Genomic DNA, 7,397 nt, shown 5'->3' with positions numbered 1-7,397 from the left:
TGCTTGGTACTAGCTAAGAAATAGAGTGATGGATCAATGGAATAGGTTAAGTATGCAAGACACTGTAGTCAATGACTATAGTAATCTATTATTTGATAAACCCAAAGACTCTCACTTCTGGGATAAGAACTCACTCTTTGACAAAAACTGCTGGGAAAACTGGAAAAGAATGTGGCAGAAACTAGGCATAGATCAAAATCTCACACCATATACCAAAATAAAGTCAAAATGGTTCATGATTTAAATATAAAGGCTGGTACTATAAGCAAACTGGGAGAGCAAGGAATAGTTCACCTATCAGATTTATGGAGAACAGAAGAATTCATGACCAAACAGGAGACAGAGAACATTACAAAATAAAAAATGGATAACTTTGATTACATTAAATTGAAAACCTGTTGCACAAACAAAGCAAATGCAAATAAGATTAGAAGGAAAGTAGAAAATTGGGAAAAAATTTTTACAAACATTCTCTCTGATAAGGGCCTCATTTCTAAAATATATAGAGAATTAAGTCAAATTTATAAGAATACAAGTCATTCCCTACTTGATAAATGGTCAAAGGATATGAACAGGCAGTTCTCAGATGAGGAAATTAAACCCATCTATAGTCATATGAAAAAATGCTCTAAATCATTATTGATTCGAGAAATGCAAATCAAAGCAACTCTGAGGTACCACATTACACTTATCAGATTGGCCAAGATGACAAAACAGGAAAATGATAAATGTTGGGGAAGATGTGGGAAAATTGGAACACTAATGCGTTGTTGGTGGAGTTGTGAAATGATCCAACCATTTTGGAGAGCAATTTGGAATTATGCCCAAAGGGCTATAAAAATGTGCACACCCTTTGACCCAGCAATAGCACTTCTAGGGCTATATCCCAAAGAGATTGTAAAAATTGGAAAAGGACCTATGTATACAAAAATATTTATTGCAGCTCATTTTGTGGTGGCAAAGAATTGGAAATTGAGAGGAAACCCATCAATTGGAGAATGGCTGAACAAGTTGTGGAATATGAATGTAATGGAATGCTATTGTGCTATAAGAAATGACGAGCAGGCAGACTTCAGAAAAATCTGGAAAGACTTATATGGACTGATGGTGAGTGAAGTGAGCAGAACCAGGAAAACATTGTACACAGTAACAGCCATGCTGTGCAATGACTAACATTGATAGACTTAGCCCTTCTCAGCAATGCAAGGACTTAAGACATCTCCAAAGGTCTCATGATGGAAAATGCTATCCACATCCAAAGAGAGAACTATGGAGTTTGAATGCAGATCAAAGTATATTATTTGCTATTTTTTCTTCCGTTTTGTTTTGTTTCCTCTTTCTGATGATCCTCCTATTGGTTCTAATTCTTCCTTACAAGAGGACTAATGTGAAAATATGTTTAAGAGCAATGTATATGTATAGCCTATATCAGATTGTGTGCCATTTTGGGGAGGGAGTGGGAGAGGGAGAAAATTTAAAACTCAAAAGCCTATGTAAGTTAATAAATCAAAATAATTTAATAAAAAAGAATTATAATACTTTGGAAATGGTGAAATAAATGTTTACTGATGATAATAGAGAAGAACTACAGAAATATTTTGGTTCTTGAATGGAGTTTGAATGGCTGCCCTATGAGTTATGATGGGACAGGAATTGCACCATTGAATTATTTAACTGTTCTTCAGACTACTCAGGAATTGTGCAGATATTTGTAGAAACAAAAACCTTCAGTGATCTAAAGAAAATATGGTGCTTGAGTTCACTCATCCAGTGGAGGTAGCAGCAAAAGGTTTGCACAGCTAGTTGCAACAGCTTTTATCAGTCAGGGAATCCCTGTGTATCTCTTGTAATATAACACCATTTCTCTTTGTGCCATATACCTTCTCACATCTGAATCTTTGTGCAGAAATCATGGTCACAGCCTCCCATAACCCAAAGCTGGATAAAGGTTGCAAGGTCTATTGGGATAATAGAGCTCAGATCATTTCTCCTCATGACAAAGGAATTTCTTAAGCTATTGAAGAAAATCAGGAACCATGGATCAAGCATCAAAAGACAGTATAATTAATAACAAGCTACCTCTTTATGATCCACACTCTACAATTAATAATGATTGCTTTGAAGATAATGAAATATTGCTTTCATAGAAATGTCAACAAATCATCAGCAGTGAAATTTGCCCTTACTTCTGTTTGGAGTAGGCTATGATTTTGTACAGTCTGCTTGCAAAGCATTTGGCTTTGTTCCTCTCAATGCTGTTCCTGAACAGAAAGCTCCTGACCCAGAATTTCAAACAGTCTAATACTCAAATCCTGAAGGAGATAAAGGTATCTTGACATTATTGTTTGCTTTGGCTCAAAAAAAAAATACAGGGTAAAATTATCTTTGCAAATGATCCAGATGCTGATAGACTTCAATAGCAGAAAAGCAAGAAAGTGGTGAATGGAAAGTGTTTTCTGGAAATGAGGTGGGGGCTCTTTTAAGTTGGTGGCTCTTTACCAGTTCAAAAGAAAAGAATCAAGATCTAAATGCTCTTAAAAAGATATATATGTTATCCAGCACAGCTTCTTCAAAGATTCTGGAGGGCCATTGGCTTAAAGGAAGGTTTTAATTTTGAGGAAACATTAACTGACTTTGAGTGGATGGGAAATTGAGCCAAGCAACTAATAGACCAGGGGGGAAATGTTCTAGTTGCATTTGAAGAAGTTATAGAATATATGTGCCATCCTTTTGTTTTGGACAAAGACAGTGTCAGCACTGCTGTTGTAAGTATAGAATTTTCTAGTTTTCTAGCAACTAAGAATTTGTCTTTGTGCACAGCAAGTAAAAGCCATCTATGTTGAATATGGCTCTCATAGGACCAAGGCTTCATATTTTATTTGCCACCACCAACATATCAAAAAAGTATTTGAAAACCTTAGAAATTATGGAAAAATCACTTACTCAAAGACTTGTGGCAGATTTGAAGTTTCTGGAGTTAAGGATCTTACTGCGGGCTATGATAGCAGAAAACCTGACAAAAAAGCCATTTTTTCTACAAGTGAAAGCAGCCAAATGATTACTTTTACTTTTGCGAATGGAGGAGTGGCAAGTATGAGGACCAGTAGAACAGAACCCAAAATCAAATATTAGGCTGAACTCTGTGTGCCTCCTGGAAAATGACCATGAACAGCTAAAGAAAGAACTAAATAGATGATCTTGTCAGTGCCATTGAAGAATACTGCTTTCATCTAGAAAAAAAAAAGTTACAGCCAAGTCTGAGCAGAATATTACTATACTATTCATAATTATACTTAACTTCCAGTTGTGTTGAACTTATTAATCAATATTTTTCGAGACCAAATAATGCAAATTGTGACTAAGATGTTTACATTTTTTTACAGATAGATACATTTCTTATTGTCTCCAGTTTGATGTTTTCTTATAAATAGGAAAGAATCACTAGGTATAATAAAACATTCGTCTTTTCAAAACTTTGAAGTATGGTATTATTAGAACTAAATATAAAGTTCTTTCTTCAGGCTTCAGATGATATTGCAGTTTAAATGTCTTAATTTGCATAAATGACTGTTTTCTTCATGATGTTGCCTTTCTCTCTTTTCTCCCTTTACCCCTCAATCTTGGCTTAGTGGAAAATAACCAAAAGCATAGTTGTTTACATTTTTGAAAGAGGGCAGTTCCTGCCTATTGTGTAAGATCGCAAACTTTAGTTAAGATGTATGTGTAGGCTTACATATTATGTATAATGCTACTTAAAATGTGAAAGGAAATAAATGTTTTAATTCACCATCAGGAGAACATGGAGTTTGGGGAAACAATACAGTGAGGTCAAAGCTAAGTATATTCTTCAAAGAAAAGTGCTTGAAAAGTAGTGATTAACTATCTTTGTTTCGAAGACACCATTGTATGTTGCATAGATTCAAAAAACATATCAACATTTTTACATTCTTTTAAAATAAAATATACTATGTTTACTGTTTCTGAAGTTAAAAATAATGCTATTTAAGAAAAGGTGTGGCTTTGGGGGAAATATGAGTTTTGTTTTGGAAATACTGCTTTTGAGATGCTTACAAAATATCTAGTTTGAGTGTAATAGGCTAGTTAGAGGAACAGGAATGGAGCCAGGAGAAAGAATAGTAATAAACATATAAATCTAGTACTAATACTGCATAGAGAAAATGGCTGAATTTATGGGAACTGATGAGATTACCAATTGGGAAATTATGGGGGAATGAGAAAAGAAAGCCAAGGACAGAAAGTCTCAGGAAACACTTGTAGTTACTTGTAGTGACATATTACTAGTGTTTAGAACAGTGTCTGGCACATAGTAGGTGCTTACTAAAAATGTTTACTGATGGATTGATAGATTGATTGATTGAAGATTTAGCAAAAGAGACTGAGAAAAATCCCTCAGACAGGTAAGAGAAAAGCCAAGAGAGAATTTTAAAAAATCACTATAGGAAAGAGTATCCAAAAGGAAAGAATTATCAACAGCATCAATAATGCAGAGATTTCAAGAAGAATCAGAACCAGAAGAGGCCATTTAATTTTGGCAATTAATAGACAATGATAAGTTTGGAAATGATAATTTCAGCTAAATAATGAATTTAGAAGTCTTCCTGCAGGGGTTTAGTAGAGAGTGAGAAAAGTGAAGATACTGATTGTAGACAGCTTTTTTTCAACAAGTTTGCCTGAAAAGAAAGGTATAGCTGGAGACCATGGTATGATGCAATGACCATATTTTAAAGAATGGAGAGAAGTTGTACATGTTAGCAGGTAGCTAAAAGGAAGTCAGTAGACAAGGAGAAATAAATGTTAGAGAGACAACAGAGATGTTGGTGGGGGAAATCTACTAAGGAAGATGAGAGGGGACAAGATGAAGGGTACAAAACTGTCTGGTTCTGGCTAAGAAATAGAAAGGTAGATCAACAGAACAGAGTAGACATACAATTTACAGGAGCAAGTAAACATAATAACCTTGTATTTGACAAGTGTAATGACTTAAGATTTTTGGATAAGAATTCATTATTTAATAAAAATTGTTGGGAAAACTGGAAAACACTAAGGCAGAAACTGAGCATAGACCAATATCTCACACTATTACCAAGATAAAGTCAAAATGCATACATGATCTAGATATAAAGAAAGATTTTTACAAGAAAATTAGAACATGGAATATACTACTTATCAGACTTATGCATAGAATAAGAATAAACAAGAGATGGAGATCAAAATTATGTGTAAAACAGGTAATTTCAATTGCATTTATTTTTTTTAAAAAAAGATTTTATACAAATACAACAAATATAGCCAAGATTAGAAGGAAAGCAGAAAATTGGGGGAAACTTATAGGCAGTTCATCAGATAAATGTCTAATATCTAAAATATATAAAGAACTTTGTCAATTTTTTTTTAAGATTATGAGTCATTCCCCAATTGATAAATCATCAAAGTATATGAACAGGCAGATTTCCAATGAAGAAACCAAAACAATTTATAGTCATATAAAAATGCTCTAAATCATTTTGATTAGAGAAATGCAGATTAAATCAACCTTGAGATAGCATTTTACCCTACCAGATTGGCTAAAATGATAAAAGGGGAAAATGACAAATTTTGGAGGGGATCTGGAAAAATTGGGACACTAATTCATTGATGATGGAATTGTGAACTGACCCGACCATTTTGGAGAGCAATCTGGAATTATTCCCAAACTACCTATACCCTTTGGCCAAGCTATACCATTACTTGGCCTATTTCCCAAAGATAATTAGGGGAAAAAGGAAAAGAAAGTGTACGTTTAAAATGTTTATAGCAGTTCTCTTTGTGGTGGCAAAGAATTGAAAGTGGTAGGGATGCTCCTCAATTGGAGAACAGCTAAGCAGTTGTGGTATGTGATTGTGATGGAATATTGCTGTGCTATAAGAAATGATGAGCTCAATGATTTTAGAAAAACATGGATAGACTCGCATGAAAAAATGAAGACTGAAATGAGCAAAATCCAGAGTACATTGTATACATTAACAGCAACATTGTTTCAAGAATGACTTTGAGTGAATAAGTTATTTTGACTATTATAAATACCCAAATTAACTATAAAGGACATATGAAGAAAGATACTATCTGCATCCGAAGACAGAACTGACAAATAGAATTATGTATAGAATTTTATGTATATACGAATATATATATGATATATATATATACATATATATATATATATACATATATATATACACACATATATGTATATATGTATATATATATACATATATATACATATATATACACACATATATGCATATACACATACACGCATACACACACATGCACACAAACCCATTTGTGTCTAATGGTAGCCATCTCTAGGGCAGGGGGAGGGAAGATAAAAAAAGAAATTTACAAGATAATTTTGTTTTATATTTGAAAGGAATTGCAAGTTATGCATAGTAGATTTGCATTTTCTTGTACAATCATCTCTTTTATTGTACTATGTCATGAAAATTCTTGTTTTGTTTCATAAATTAAAAATAAAATTTTTAAAAGAGTTCATGCAGAGGGCTTGGTCTTGGTGAGCAGAAGGGCTACTTCATAATCAGATACTAGAAAGAAATATGAGATAATAGAAAATGATGTTAAAAGGAAGTGAGATGAGAGAAGGGCAAATGAGGAGGGGAGATGAAAAGGAGAGAAGAGGGAGCTCTCAATGGTTGGCCTTGATTTCTTTTTGGTGGGTTAATTTAAGTGGAGGTCTTCATCACAGAGAACGAGGGAAGGAAGTGGCATGGAAAGCCTGATAGAAGCAGATTGGAATGGCTACTGTGCTGAGTAGGATGGTTGGATAGATAGGATTGACTTGAAGTTGTTAGGACTCATTTGAGAATAATTAGATTAAATCTATAGTGCATACAGCCAGCATGGTTTTATAATTTCCTCCTATTCTGTTTAGCAGCATGTGAGTAGGAGTGAAAGAGACAGATGTTGAGTATAATACAGGATTGGGAGTTGGCAATACATGATCAGCAGTATGACCATGGAGCAGAGGATACAAGAATAGAGATTAATGCTGGGATAGTACTGAGGGATGGAGGAACTGGAGATTATGGTAAGGATGAAAAGTAATTTTAAAATGAATTACACATAGTGAAGTATGGTAACATAAAAGTTATGATCAAATAATGGAAATTAAAAGTTCTTGAACGTGGTAATGGAACACTTGTAAGTGATGACAAGATCAAACATATAGTCCTCCCAGTATACAGCTAACGTGGAGCAAAGGTGTGGAGAAGGGAAATTAAGAAGTCTGACGAACTGGGACATTAGGGTATTTTGAGTATAAAGCATGACTTCTCAATTAAGTAGATAATAGTCCTGATCTACTGTTCTTGGGTTTGACC

At 34.0% G+C, this 7,397-nt stretch overlaps 1 pseudogene; it reads left to right on the top strand.

Annotated features, from left to right (window-relative positions):
* The first annotated feature begins 1,558 nt into the window (after positions 1-1,558).
* Positions 1,559-3,287, top strand: LOC110207090 (phosphopentomutase pseudogene; annotated as a pseudogene).
* The last annotated feature ends 4,110 nt before the right edge of the window (positions 3,288-7,397 follow it).

Source organism: Phascolarctos cinereus, unplaced genomic scaffold (assembly GCF_003287225.1).
Source record: "Phascolarctos cinereus isolate Bilbo 61053 unplaced genomic scaffold, phaCin_HiC Scaffold_726;HRSCAF=1367, whole genome shotgun sequence".
Classification (NCBI taxonomy): Eukaryota; Metazoa; Chordata; class Mammalia; order Diprotodontia; family Phascolarctidae; genus Phascolarctos; species Phascolarctos cinereus.
Note: the sequence above shows the minus strand (reverse complement) of the source record. Positions and strands in the feature narration are given on the sequence as shown.